The sequence below is a fragment of the Pinus tabuliformis genome, chromosome X (genome assembly GCF_031772625.1).
Source record: "Pinus tabuliformis cultivar Carrire ecotype Pingquan chromosome X, CPIR1, whole genome shotgun sequence".
NCBI lineage: Eukaryota > Viridiplantae > Streptophyta > Pinopsida > Pinales > Pinaceae > Pinus > Pinus tabuliformis.
This window is the reverse complement of record NC_142308.1, coordinates 674,400,131-674,416,112: the sequence shown is the minus strand read 5'-3', so window position 1 is coordinate 674,416,112 and position 15,982 is coordinate 674,400,131. Positions and strand designations below refer to the sequence as shown.

The 15,982-nt window shown below is 38.5% G+C and overlaps 3 pseudogenes; 1 reads left to right on the top strand and 2 right to left on the bottom strand.

Moving 5' to 3' along the window:
* Window positions 1-8,053, bottom strand: part of LOC149141782 (putative E3 ubiquitin-protein ligase ARI1) — a 66,758-nt pseudogene extending 58,705 nt beyond the window's left edge.
* A 368-nt stretch (window positions 8,054-8,421) lies between these two features.
* On the bottom strand, window positions 8,422-9,749 carry LOC149141781 (stomatal closure-related actin-binding protein 1 pseudogene; annotated as a pseudogene).
* A 57-nt stretch (window positions 9,750-9,806) lies between these two features.
* Window positions 9,807-10,199, top strand: LOC149141780 (autophagy-related protein 8C-like pseudogene; annotated as a pseudogene).
* The last annotated feature ends 5,783 nt before the right edge of the window (window positions 10,200-15,982 follow it).

Here is a 15,982-nt window from a genome sequence, read left to right as displayed (position 1 = left end):
ACCAAACATCTTGACTTTGCACCATCTCTGCTTTGGAACTCAAATTAGCACAATCATCTACCTCCATCTTATAGAGATTCTTGACTCAAATCCCTATTTGCTTTGTCTGTCCAATGCCGATATGCCTCAAGAGTACCTTTCCTTTGCTAAAGACTACATCATAGCCTTTATCTTCTATGAAGGCAATGGACACAAGATTCTTCTTCAAACCTGGAACATACTTAACATCAGTCAGGGTGAGTGGAGCTCCATGTTCCCTCTAAAACACAAACATATCTTCACCCATCTCGATCCACATCTAGAGATACTTCTCCTCCAAGGTACTGAAGAGAGTCTTGTCACCAGAAATGTGGAAAGTGGCTCCACTGTCCAGGTGCCAAACACATACCATCATGGATGAAACCATGCATGTGATAAGAGAGAAATCTAGCTCAAACTATGAGGCAAGTGCATCACCATCAGATCCCCTTGAGGAACCCTTCTTGGATTTCTTCTGAGGACAATTAGTAGCATAATGGCCCACTTCATGACATTGAAAGCATCTAACTTTCCATTTGTCAAACTTCTTCCCACCATGGGAAGAACCGGGTTTGGATTGGGATGCCTTCCCTTTCCCCTTCCTTGCCTTACTCGCTAAGGCTAGATTTTCCTCATCCTCTTGCTTTGATGAGGATCCATCTCTGGTGCTTCTTCTTATCTCCTCCTGCATTAGATCTGACCAAAGTCTTTCCCAATCTGGCAGTTTTTCCCTTCCATTAACTGAGTCCTAGTAGCTATGCTAGCTCTTAGGAAGACTGAGAAGTGCAAGTCTCACCATGTCATTATCATCGATTGCGATCCCGACACTTCCAAGCTCATCCCTACAGGTGGTAAGCTTGTTCAAGAACGTAGAGATTGTATCTCCCTTTTCACACTTGATTTTTCAAAGCTTATCTTTCAGTGCCAGCTTCCTCTGATCACTTTTATTCTGATATAGATCTCTCAATGTTTTCCACATTGAAAACAGAGTCTCCTTCCCATGGAGACTCGAGACTATGTGATCTCGAACTCCCTCCAGAAGGATTCTCCTAGCTCTAGCCACACACTTCTTCCATTCCGCCAATTGAGTAGCATCAGTCAGCTTGGGGACATCTTGATCAATGAAGTCCTTTAGACCGTTATCTTCTAATACTACCTCCATGCGATCCTTCCAAGCTATATAATTTGAACTGCCATCAAGGGCATATTCAAGTCTTAAACCACTGAATGCCATAGGTGAAATAGAGATGTGATAAGAACTCGAATTCTATATTCAGGAATCACAAACTTCAAACTTCTCCTCTTCTTGTATATTGTTCTTCCTTGATCACCTATGCTCTAATACCATGTAGAAATTCCCACCTGTAGATCACCTGATAATGCAATATACTAAAGCAAAATACTTGATCTACTTCTACAAACAATTTAGTGGAAGCTTAATTGAATTGAGCAACATCAATAAGAACACATATAACTGATAAGAAGAAATCAATAACACATAACACAGAAGATATAACCAGGGGAAAGCCAAAGCATAAAACCCCAACTCTGTATTATCATACAAGTGGAAATCCTTTCCAAGTTACAAAAAGAATCAGCTCAAAAGCTTTCCTGCTCTCTCTGTAATCAGATAATGAAGCTCATAGACTGTATAGACAAGTATATATACTAATCAAGTCCTCCAAGCTCCTATATCACGTAATTCTCTTGGAAATAAATCCTTCTCCATGCAAGGAATATTCACCTAAAATATCCTAGCAACTGATAGTACACTGTCCCACTATCTGAACTCAACTGGGTCTCTATCTGAACTGACATGCATGAGTTATCCATGAGAGAATATTTAGTTATATGAAGAATAGCAATTATATGCAAGCATGGATTAACTAACTGAACTTACTTAATTTAAACAAACTGTTTAAATCAAATATAACTGGACTTGACTCAATTAACTGAGCCAGCTAATTACTACTCAATATAAAACTCATCCTTATCTCTTTAACTGATGGATAAATTCCTTAATTAATGGAGAAACTATTGCAAGTCCTCACATAGACTTCATGTTTGAATTTTCTAAACTAATTAACTCATGGTGAATTAATTAATTTATTTTCAATAGTTGTTAAGACTAAATTCGATTTTAATTCACAATTAAATTCAAGGAAAAATTAAATTGGAATATTCTTGTTGCCATATTTCAACACATCAAACTATAACCAGATGATCACATCCTAGAGTTCACTAATGGCTGGTACACATGTTTGATCAAGTTGGATGATCTGCATGGCTATACTGCTCCATTGCGCATTGATTTGTTTAACAATGGAGAGTGGCATGACGTTGACTGATACGCCATAGTCAACCAAACATTTGTGCACATTGAATTTGAATATTTCAAACGATAACAAAAATGGTGAGCAGAGTGAGTTCACTTCTTCTCTACAAAGTGCATTGAGTACAAATGCAAGTGATCCAAAAGACTTACTTGATCCCTTGCTGGAATAGGCAACTTTGTCTGTGGAGGTTTGCCCCATTTCACGCAACAAAATAACCGTTGACTCATGAGTTTGGAAAATTCGTACATAGAGATGTTCACATGGGTCTTCTTCATGTCTTCAACAATATTGTAGTCCAAAGCGGGAAGACTCACCGAGTTGTCTGGGGGAAGACTTGTGTTTGTATTGTCTGGTGGAGTGTTCTGAAGTGAGCTTCTCATGGACGTATCTTTCGTTGGAGTTGTCTTCCTGGACTTTATTTGTGTTTTCTGTGTTGAGGGTACCGGTGGTTCAACTTTTCTAAATAGTTGCTTAAAATTCTCTTTCAGTATCTCAATCATAGTAGGATCCCCTTGACTTCTTAGGTTGTATCAATCGTTTTGTTTTGGGGGTTCCTTCTCGGTGGTTTTTTTATTTTGGCCAGTGTTTAGACACTGATACATGTTAACCACATAACCAGAACTTAGAGCTTCATCGGATGTAGCATCTTCTTCGTCATCTTCATCTTCCGAATGAACCTGCTCACTAGCATTAAAATGTTATTTAATCCTTGAAGCCATGAAGTCCATGACTCGGTTCCAATCTACACGGGTCTTCTCTAAGTGTATTTCATGGTTGAAGTTAGAGAAGTTATCCTTACCAAGTAGTTCTATTTGGACCACAACATTTGAACTCTGCACGGATTTAACCAGGTGACTACCACTGCTCCCTGATGTTGAGTTCTTTCTGCAGGCAAAACCAGAAGGTATGTTGCTCATTGTTATCTCATTTGGTCATTTCTTGATTTCTTCTACTTCAATTGTCAAGGACTTAAGGAGATGAGTAAGGGTATCAATTTCAATTGTTTCTTTTTCCTTCACCTTACTCATAGCATCCTGGGACCTCATGCCCATGTCTTTGGAGTCCTTCGTTGGTTAATCATCTACAATAACTCCAATAGCATGTAGGTCCTTCTCCACATCAATTGCTTCTTGGCAATTTTCGGATAGTGTTGGTTTCACAGCTCACTTACTGAACCGCGCAATGTTGGTCGGAAATGCAGATGTGTAGTAGTCAACTATGATGGAGTCATGAGTTTTAATGTCTGCAGTGAACTTGTTCAAGATGTAGTTAAACCTCTGGTTAAAGTATTTCACTTTCTATTTCGACTCCATCTTAATACTACCCAATTCTTTTAATAGCATGGCGGGGGTTTTGTCATCAACAAATCTTTCAAGGAAAATTCTCTTAAACATCCCCCAGTTCTGAATGGAGTTGATAGTAAGGTCATGGTACCATACAGCTGCTCTGCCATCCAAGGTACATGGAAATAGTCTACATGCAACATCATCGTAATGTACCTCAAGTGTCTATAGATGTAGGTAGAACGTGTATATATGGTCTTCTGCCTTCACTTCTCTGTCAGGGTCATATTTCATTAACAACTTCTCTGCATGTCTTGGCATCTTGTGCAAGACACCGTGGAGTGCCAATGGGCCCTGTGTCATCCATTCCAAATTTTGATCAGCCATATTTTCTTCTTCTTCATACTCCTCCTCTTCTTCTAAATCAGACGGTTCAACCTCTGAATCTATTGGTTTGTCTCTGCCTCTGCCTCCTCTACTGCCTTCCCCTCAGCTACCACCACCAGAACCTAAGCCCAAGAGTGTGTTGTTCACTTCTTATCCTTGTAGGAAAATAGAAGGTTCCTCTTCGTTCTCGAAAACTTCAGCCAACTCTTCAAGAGTGGCGTGGATTACTTCTTCAATAAGTGAGACTACCACTCTAGTGGGTGTAGTCTTTTACTTCTTATGCAAAGATGGAAGATTGTGTACTCCTAGAATCAGTCCAATAGCTTTGGCAAACTGACGGGTGATGGGACGGACTGAGCAAAGGTGGTGATATGAAATTTCTTGTTTGGTTCTGAGAGGTGAGGAGTAACCAACTTCAAAGTTACGCATGGGAGAGAGGGAGTTTATATTACTGCCTTAATCAGATGATGGATGCATGGGGTTGAGGGGACATTCAGCCATAAACAACTGGTGGACCTCCTTCTAGTGCCAGAAATGTTGATGGTGTTGGACCCACCAACATTCAAGGAATCTCCCCGATACGAAGTCCCAAATAAACCTCACACCATTTGGTGTAGGAGTCCCATCCAGTATGATGGCTTGGTTGCCATTATCTTAGAGATTTTCCTTAGCTCTTGTTGTTCAGCACATGAGAGTGTTATGCTTGTAACTTCAAGAAAGCAAGGTGAGTGTGCCTAGTGAGTGTGTAATGTAACTCTGTGTCCTAGTTCTCTTACTGCCAAAAGGGGGGAGTAAAGTGAGACTCTTAATGAGAGGGAATAGTCCCTACCTAGGAAGACACACACGTGAATAAAAACAAGGGTCTGTCCAGCATCCAGCGAAATAGTCCACAGCAGATGTGGTAGTCATGAAAACCAATTTTCAAGGTTAAACACATACACCATCCAGCGGAATAGTCCACATGGATGGGACAACAGTGATAAACAATACAACACATCTTCAACAATATGAGTACTAAAATAACCGAAGTAGTTCAATTATCTTAGTATAGATTAAGCAAGCATGCATTACAAAAGTTTAAAGAATAGTCTTACAAATGGATACAAAACATGCATGAAAATGTGTTGGCCTGAGAAATTCTTCTGAATTAAGAAAAAGATCCAAGACACATATGCACACCATACATCAGTAGTCCTAGTAGTGGGACATTGGAGCCACTCCTCGCTCCTCAAAGAATAGATTACAGACTCTCAAGGCTATCTGGTAGGAGGCAAGGTGAAAAGTCCTTTTCTCATACAATCAAGGGGTATATATAGCCAAGGGGGTATAACTAACCCTTGTGACTCTTGGAATTCCCTCATGAATGTTTAAATTCCTATCACTTTTCAACTTTACATGACTCTTCGACTTCATATGTGGGTCTATTGGACTTCTACTTTACATTACATTGATTACAGCAAGTATGGCGCATAGTAGTGATGTGGCCGAGACAAATCATGACACTGCTGACATGTACTGGTTGACTATGGTGTTTGTGTCGAGTTGTTTTTTTGTCAAGTGATGGTATTCTCTCGATGTAATATGTATTCACCTCCACATGGCAAAGTGGGCAGGGTCTTCGATGCTCTTTGTCTTTTCTTGATGGTGCACGTGAATGTGTCCCCTTCACTCACTTGCTCGATGTGCTTCATGTGTTCGTTCAACCGCGATCAAGTCTTCTAGCATGCATCTCTTTTCCATCTCGTCCATCGTCATGCCATGTTTCATCGATGTACCTATTCCTGCAACCATTCATGATGAAATGATATTGAATCCAAAAATCTCCTAGTCTATCATGATGCATTGTTTTCCATTTCAATGCAGGTGACTGAGAGAGGGACAAGGCACTGAGACTGTGGAAAGCACAGCATAGGTCAAGATGCGAGGTTGTAGAGCACTATCACGAAAAACTGCACAAATGTCACTAGGAGACAGATTTTCACAATCCGAGACTATAGTGACAATTCCAAGGAAAAACCTAGCTGGGAGGCAGAATTGCACAGTTTCCGGAGGAAGTCTAGGCAGGGTGTCGAGGAGATGCTGAGACAATCTGCACAATTTTCCAGGGGAGCACTAGGAAGTTCATCCAGCTAGGATCTACCCAATTTCTCAGGGAAGATAGTGTGTGCAGCAGGAGGCACTCTTAGAAAAATCTATGCAGTTTTTAATATGAGCACAAGGTCAGGTTGCGGGAGCTGCTAGTCAAAATTGTGCAATCATGGGAGACAATCCAGGTTCGTACAATTCTGCACAATTTCTGAGCTAGTTGGAACATGTATTCCTTTGTTTATTTATTACTTATGTAAGTGGTTGCAATGAAATTCTTACTTATTTAATTTGTGGGAAATAAATTTTAATGGTAAATTATCATCAATTAAATGTTTAGATATTAATAAGTTATTTCCCATTTTATGTATTTAAATTTAGAGAAATTTATGTTTTAGTTAAAGGACCCTAGGATGGGGCCTTACACGTGGTATCAGAGCGGGTTTCAAATCTAAGGCCTAATAGTGGTTCTCCTTCATCTAAGTAGCCGTGAGTAGGGGTATCTATTTTTCCAAAGTTGCTTAGGACTTGCACCTTACCCCACCAATTCAAAAGTGAAAATTTCCTTCAGAATCTTCCATAGTATAACATAGTTTTACCGAATAGATTACAAACTGGGGCTAGGTAAATTATTGTTGCGAGAAAACCCTGGCACTTGGCAGTCAATTACTACAATTCCTGCAGCATCAACAAACATAGTGTATAAGTGATCCATTTCAGTGTTAACTTTTAAGTAGCAGATTGAACCAGGATTAAAGAAAATAGGAAAGAAAAAATCCTACGCGATTTTGGACAAAAAAAAAAAAAACCTGTGATATAGAATGGAAAATATTACAACTACTGTAAATCCTATGTATTCATCTCCTCTCACCATCATAAGATTTTGAGACCATTCCTGATTTCTGTTATTATACTGATTGCAAGGGTTGCCTGCCTGAAATTCAGCTTTTTAGTTTGGGGCAATTCAATATCCATATTGTCATCTATCTGATAAATCTGTTGTTGTTGAAAAGATAGACTTTGAATATTCATTCCACATTTTTATTGTTTTTATTTTCGAGGTATCTGGCATCGTTTAAATTTATGCAACCTGGAAGTAGTTGAATCAATTAAAATTATGCAACCTGGAATAGAGAAGCCCAATCATACATTTTTCTACACAAAATATCAGTCAGGACACTAATATTAATGACTTTCATTCGGATATCCATAACACGTCTTTCACTCTCCTCAAGAGATCCCTCAATAAACTCTAAAAGGCTTTCTACTCTTCTCTCTAATTGTTGTTGTTGATCATTAAAAGGTGTTGTTTCATTTCCTTTTCACTAGGTGTCATTTCATCCTTGAATAAGTCATCTCCAAACATGTGAAATGCAAAAGGATAAGAGTAGGAAAAGGCACGCCTTGCTCTAAATAGTCTTTGCAGTCCATTTGTTAGCCAACTGTAATCCCTGACAATAGATTCCTTCCTTTCTAAATCTGAAATCGTTGCCTCTAATGTTTCCCTCTACTTCGATTCAAGTTTCAAAGAATCCATATGTTCTTTCCAACGTGACTGATAATGTCTATATCTTTTCAAATCACTTTTTTCCTTCTCAGACTCCTTCTCTCTATCTTCTTTATATCGACCAAAACTATGCCCTTCAATGCTTTTCCAAGTATGTTCACAGCCAGTAGCACCGCCACATAACCAACAGAAAGCTTGGCTACAGATGCAGCTCACCAAATTGCAACTACCATTTTTTCTATTGGCTTACGACACTTGGGACAGGCCTTCGTATTAACTGTAAGCCAATTAAATGTCTCTGACTCATCTTTACACTTTTGTCCCAGAGTTCCCACATCAAGCAGGAACAAGGAGAGTGCGCTACAGCCAAACAATTGAAGAAAATTTGTTTTCCACAAGTGCATTAAATATCACAGTATGCATAAATTCATTCCCATGGATTATTTGATCATGTGGATTCCTAAATCTCTATCACCCTCTCTGTTGTCCAAGCCATGGAAAAAAAACATAGTATATTCTATAATAGATTCATATAAAATCTTAAAACATTTCTAGATAATTTGTTTTGTGTCTAAACTCTAAAGAAATTGTCTCATATTCTCAGAAAGTGACTTCAAGAACTATGAACTAAGATACATGACCTACATAGAAAGAAAAGGAGGACAAAAACTGCATACCACAAATAGCACAATTGCAGAGGTCAATGTATCATTATGCGCTTGAGAATGAAGGTGTGCCTGAATACTTTGTTCTCAGAACACAAATTCGTGCACATAAATGGCTTAGCCTTTATACTTCTTGAAGCTCAGAGACCATAATTTGGATCCTTCAGCCCAATAGCACAAATGCAATTGCTTACAAAATCATCCCTAGTTGATGTTTGTACACATAACCGTGCTATTCTCAATTTCCCTGGAAATCCAATGCACCAGCTTAATTGTGCACATATTAACCGACATTCATTGTTTATTAAGCACAAACAGTAAAAAAAAAAAAAAACTTTTGAGAGAGAAGCAACCTATTTAATGCAATAACTAAATCAAAGTTCAAATTAATTCGATGCCCAGAAGAACAATCTTCGCCGCAAGACAGGTCATTAATCAGTTCGAAAATCATGACCCCATTTGGACACACAATGAACATAAAAGTATAATAGAATTTGCCACAAAGCTACATTGATGTCGAGTAAGGCTCCCTAGCCTTTGTCCTTCTTCCTTTGCGGAGTTTAATCCTCATTTTTCCCACATGAAAATTATGGAATGACTATGTTGAAACATCATCTCCATTTATCTCGATTATAATAACATTGAATTCAGTACCCACCTTTCTAACAAGAACCTCCACATAATTTCCTAAACCTGGAGCTGGATCTATAGGTGCAGTTGTTGAGGCAATTGCCTTCCATCCATTTGAAAGATGAATCTCATCTTGTACAAACCTTCCAACATCAAAAGGCTCGGGAGCGTAATCTGCTTTTGTGGCACCTGAAATAAGTTCCTTCTTGCTTCCTTCTGAAGATATACGATACCATTGAATGCTACACTTGGAAATGTCAGGAGCAGTCTCAGAACATGAGATTATTTGCAAATGTGAACCTAAACACTCAGTACCCTGTAATTCATATAAATGCTCTTTATCTTGTTCATGTCATCTGGTAATGGCCAACTCTTTTTGTAGCCTAGTACTGGCTTTAGTAGACTTTTCCACAATCTAAAGCTTTAGGCCTTCAAGTTCATGCTCCATGTGCATCACCCTACTTGGTTCATGTAGCATTTTTATTCTCCTTGCCTCTTTCACTTCCTTCCTCATCTCTTGAAAATCCTACTTCTCTGTACTTTTGCATAGCTTTTGTTGTTCCTCTAAGGCTTGTTCAACCCGGAGTGTAGCTAATCTAGCAACTTCAATTTCAACATGGGCAACAACCCTTGCCTCTTCAACCATTCGTCTTGCATCATTAGATGCATGTTCACCTAGACAGGAATGAAGCTTATGAAAACCCTCGTCCCTTTTGTTTGGTTAGGGAAGGGGTTTGACCCTGGGATCTTTGTAGGTGAAAGACCCACTGACAATGCACTTAGGGGTGCCTGAAAGTCCATCAAGAATCTTAATACAAGATTTTGTCTCCTCACGCATTTTCTTAACAAACTCACCCTTGCGACCTATTATGCCACCAACCTTCTAACTTGGAACAAAACAATGGCAAGAAGTTCCTTCAAGCAAAAGCACACCCTAGAGAAGACAAAATTTGAAGCTGCTAAAGTAAGGGACAAATATCCTGATAGAATTCCGATTATTGTCGAGAAAGCTGAGAGAAGTGACATCCCAAACATTGACAAGAAAAATTACCTTTTTCCTGCTGATCTAATGATTGGTCAGTTTGTTTATGTCATTTGAAAATGGATTAAACTAAGTGCAGAGAAGGCTATCTTTAATTTTGTTAACAATTTCCTACCTTCAACTGTTGTTATAATGTCATCAATATATGATGAACACAAGGATGAAGATGGATTTCGCTATGTGACATATAGTGGAGAAAACACTTTTGGTGACGAAGATATATTCCTTGACGTCACATCTAGTTAAATTTAAACTTGAATATAGAATTCATTGCCTCAAAGTGAGATTGGTGCCACTCAACAAAAAAAAATGTAGGTATTTGAACATTGAATTCTATGTTGTCAGTCTTGTTAGTAATAAAGTTATTAGGTATATTGAAAACACTATATAGTAGTGATTTGTAAATAACAAGACCAAGATGGTATTGTGTATGTGCTTTTTAAAAATGTAAATCTTAGCTTTGTCTAATAATTATTTCATTGTATGTACAAGTCCATATTTCTGTTTGGGGAATCCAATTGGTGAAAAAGCAAGTAATTAATATATGGTTCAAATTTGCTTGTATATCTTATGTGCAAAATTTATGAAGTCCCAGGAAGATATTCTTGTTTCTTAAAAAAAAAAAAAAAAAATCTCTATCGAAATTAAGTCACAAATATTGACCTAAAAGCTTCTCTCAATTCCATTAGTTTTGATGAGTTAAAAAGTTAGGAAAATTATACGTTAAATACATTTTGAAATTGATATTTATGTGTTTTGCAAGTATATAAGTGATATTGATTTTCATTCTCCATTCTCTTAATATCACAAAATGGCATTATTTCATCCCACAATATTTTAGATTTTGTCTATGAAGCCCGTAAGAATTCACATTCGTTTTAGCAATGTAATTTTTCTTCTTTAATCTAATTATTGCATATATATATATATATATATATATATAGATATATATATATATATGCATTCATGGATAATTGCTTAGGAACCTTGCTTCAAGGACACTGCCTCTTCAAGAGGTGAGACCAATTGTTTACATGTCCTATACGAGATCCCAAGATTCATAAAATGGACATAAATGATTCTAAAAACATAATATAAAGTGTGGGAAGGAACAACTAATGACCATAGAAGGAAGACATGACTAAAAAGGGTATTATTCACATTATTATTTAACTTAATTATTTGAATATATTAAACCAAGTTATTAATTAGCTTAATATTAAATTATAGCTATGGTACTAAAGAAAACAATTTGTGTTAGAGCATGACTTACAAGTACATTGCGCTAGTACCCTCGTGAGTATCAAGAGAAAATTTGTAAGTTATGTAGAACTCACACATGAGAGGATTTGGTAGATCCTTGGGAATCTTCTCAGTACTAATAATGCTTGTTTACAAGCATAGTAAAAGAAAAACTTATGATTATCGTTATACACATGTATGTGAGTTAACTAAGTGGAACAAGTCCTAAGATGGATTAATGAGTCTTGCATATCATACAGATATTTGAACAATTAAAAATGGTGAGGACATGAAGAAATCAAGGTCAAGGAGGGTCATCACAAGGACCTCCTACAAATAACCCATTACCTTCACCAGAGTTGACCCTTATCTTGTGCTCCCTAGAAGTAATTAATGATACTTTAAAAGGGCGCCAAACAAATGAAGTGGAAGTGGAGCACCCTCCATCAAGGTTACGAAATCTCGAGGGATCAAGAGACTCTGATAGAGGACCTCCAATCGAGGACATTACTAGGGACCTACAAATATTAAGTTGCCAGAGTTTGCAGGAGGTCATGCCAGCAAATGTGCAGAAGCCTGGTTAGAAGGAATGAGAAGGTGCTTCGCACTAAGGGATTATAATTCCAATTCAAAAGCTAAAATACCAATATTCCAACTCAGAGATAGTGCTCTGAATTGGTGGGGTAACTTAGAGCGTCAACTACACCTCACTTTGGACACAGTTACTTGGGAGTTATTTGAGGAGAGATTCAGGAAAAAGTACCTACCAGCATATTATGAAGAACAACAGGTAGGAGCCTTCCATGCCTTGGTACAGGGAAATCATATGGTAGAAGAATATGAAATTAGATTCATGGAATTGGTCAAGTATGTATCCTACATGGATACTAACCAACTCCAAGCGGATCGTTTCATTTATGGATTGAACCCTAAGATTAGGGCAATGTTGTGGATGTGGAAACCATCCTCAGTTGCAGAAGCTGTGGAATAGACTCGTTATGTTGAAGAACACTTAGACTTAAAGGGTGGAAACAAAACCATTTTTCCACGCCAACCAAGGTTTATGGGGAAGGCCCCTCATACCTTCCCCAGGGGAGGAAGTTTGAGGCCACTGCCATATGGAAACAGGGTTGTACCCAGAGCACCGACAGTGGGGATTTCAATGGTTACTAGCGTCGCTTCACCAGCAGCTTCAGGGGCACGTGCAAATCAAGGTCATACGAGAGGAGCAACAAGTAGGGGCAGGGGTCCCAAGGGAAGGAACTCTTTCCAAAGAACTCCAAAACATTTGGTTCAAGGTCTACCACGCATCACTTGTTGGGGATGCAGGGGAACTCATTACCAGCATGACTATCCTGAGTTACAAATTGGTAACAACCATAGAGAAGGAAAAGCACCAATGGGGGGGACAAGTAGCCACCATCGAATCTATGAAGCAATTGATAACTGACAAGTTGAACACCAGTCTACCATGGTAGAAACCTCAAGTATGATAAACAATGTAAAAGTTAAATTTGTGTTTGATTCAAGTGCTACAAATAGTTTCATTTCACCAGTTGCATTAGAAAAATGTGGGTCGGTAGCCTATGAGCACGATGACTTTAAGCAAGTTGAGATGGCCTATAGGATAAAACAAGCAGTAGGACCTAGTGTTGACCAATGTCAGGTAAACCTCGAGGTGTGTATAACAAAGTTGAAGACATACGTCACAACATTGGGGATGTATGATGTAATTATCGGAATGGACTAGCTAGAAGCTCATCAAGCTTTGGTAGACTGTTTCAAGAAGAAGGTGATTTGTTTAGATGATGAAGGTAGGCCAATTGAGATTTTTGGAATCAAGAGAGGAGTGTCGCTACAATTCATATCCATGATGAAGTTAAAACGTTGTCTCCAACCAGAAAGGACCCTCCCTAGATCAACACCCAATTTTGTCAGAATTCAAGGATGTTTTTCCTAAGGAATTGCTTGGATTACCTCTTGTAAGGGAAATTGATTTCACAATCGACCTAAAACCTGGTGCATAACCAATATCTAAGACACCCTATAGGATCACAACTCCAAAACTTTGTGAGTTGCAGATGCAGTTAAAAGAGCTCTTAGACTTGGGATTTATCAGACCTAGTATTTCACCTTGGGGTGCACCAGTGATTTTTGTCAAGAAGAAGGATGGTTCCTTAAAGCTATGCATAGATTATAAGGACTTGAATAGAGCCACAATAAATAATAGGTACCGGATAGCTAGAATAGATTACATATTTGATCAAATGAAGGGAGTAGTGATTTTCTAAAAGATCGATCTACGATCTGGATACCACCAATTGAGGATTAAGGAAGGTGACATCTCAAAAATTGCATTTCGAACTCAATTTGGTCACTACGAGTTCGTAGTTGTTCCATTTGGTTTAACCAATGCACCAACAATATTCATGAACCTCATGAATGGTGTGTTTAGGAAGTATTTGGACCAATTTGTGCAAGTCTTTCTGGACGACATTCTTGTGTATTCCAAGAATGAAAACGAGCATGAAAAGCACCTAAGGATTGTATTGACTTGCTTAAGGGGAAATCAATTGTATGGAAAATTGTCAAAATGTTCCTTCTTTCAGAAGAAATTTCATTACCTTGGGCACATCATTTCAGGAGAAGGGATTTCAGTTGACCCGAAAAACATGAAGGCCATAATGGATTGGCCAATACCGAAAAATACTCATGAGGTGCATAGTTTTATGGGGCTAGTGGGGTATTATTAAAGGTTTGTGGAAGGGTTTTCAAGGATTGCAAAACCCATCACCACATTACAATGAAAGGGGGTCAAATATGAATGGGCAAATGAATGTGACACTGCATTCACAGAAATAAAGAGGTTACTAACTAGTGCACCGATCCTTTGAGTACCAAACATGGAAAAAGACTTCACTGTCTGCAGTGATGCTTCGAAGCAAGGATTGCGAGCAGTATTGATGCAAGAAGGCAGAGTAATAGCTTACGCATCTATAAAATTGAAGAAACATGAAGATTTGTATGCTACCCATGACTTTGAATTAGCAACAGTGATGTTAGCTTTGAAACTGTGGAGACACTACCTCGTTGGGAGAAAATTTGAGTTAAGAACGGATCATCAAAGCCTGAAGCATCTCTTCACTCAAAGGGATTTGAATTCTAGACAAAGGTGGTGGAGAAATTTCATGAATACGTATTATTTTGAGATCTCATACATTAAGGGAAAGAAGAATGTGGTGGCCGATGCACTAAGAAGGAGACCACTAACCTTCTCCCTAGTAGCCTTAAAGGTAAATTTGAAGGAACGTGTGTTGAAGAAACTCTTTGAAGATAGTTGGTATCTAAAGGTTATATCAGCACTCCAGAGTGGGAAGCAGATAAAACCAAAGTTTGATGGATATGTCCTTGAACCAGATGGACTATTGAGATTTCAAGGAAGAATGTACATACCTAAGGAAGGGGGTATAAGAAGGACCATCCTCGAAGAGTCACATAGAGCACTTTGTTGTGCACATCATGGAGTAAAGAAGAAGTACGCAGACACGAAGAAACTCTTCTTTTAGGCAGGCATGAAGCACGACATAGTCTAGTTTGTCACCAAATGTCTTGAATGTCAGAGAGTGAAGGATGATCATCACCATCCAGCAGGACTCCTATAACCAGATGAAATCCCTATGCCTAAATGGGAGGTAATTTCTATGGATTGTTTTGTGGGTTTTCCACTCACGTCATAGAGACACAATGTTATATTAGCTATAGTTGATAAATTGACCAAAAGTGCCCATTTCATTCCAGTAAGAGACACTTACGATGTTATTGATGTGGCACGAGTTTTTATAAGTGAAGGTATTCGACTACATGGGTTACCCATGAAGATCATTTCTAGTAGAGACTCTCGATTTATGTCTAGGTTTTGGACAAGTTTGCAATCAGCACTAGGGCCTCAGTTGAACCTAATCACTGCATATCATCCAGAAATAGATGGGAAGACCGAAAGAGTAAATCAGATTATGGAAGACATGCTTCGAATGTATGTCATGGATAATTAGACTCAGTGGGAAAGGTACTTACCATTGGTAGAGTTTTCTAATAATAACAGTTACCACAGTTCAATCGGTATGCCTCCTTATCAAGATCTATATGGAAGGCCATATAGGATGCCATTGAGTTGGGAAAAGTTGGAGGACCGAGTAATAGGTTGGCCAGAATTAGTTCAAGAAATGGAGGAATAGGTAAGATAGATTTGACAAAGGTTAAAGGAAACACAAGATAGATAGAAGAGTTATGCTAATTCACATAGGATTGATCGCAGTTATGAAGTAGGGGACCAAGTTTTTATTCATATCCGACCCAACAAAAGCACCATTCAGTTTGGGAAAGGGACGAAGTTGTCACCTTAATTCATTGGACCTTTTAGGATCAAGGAGAAGATTGGACCAGTTGCCTATCGTCTTGTACTGCCACCCCATTTGCATAAAACTCATGATGTTTTTCATGTATCTATTTTACGACATTATGTTTCTGATGAATCTCACAAACTAGATTAGAGGGAATTGCAATTCTTGGACATGAGAACCATAATGGTTGAACCATTACACATATTGGACCGTAGGGTTCGACAGCTCAGACATCGCATGGTGGATCAGGTTAAGGTCCAGTGGGACAGGTATAGCCCAGGATCTGCTATCTTGGAGGATGCAGAAACTATACGTTGTGACTACCCCTCACTTTTTGAGCATATGTGATGCCCATTTTGACTTAGATAGCTACCTATGCTAAGGCTC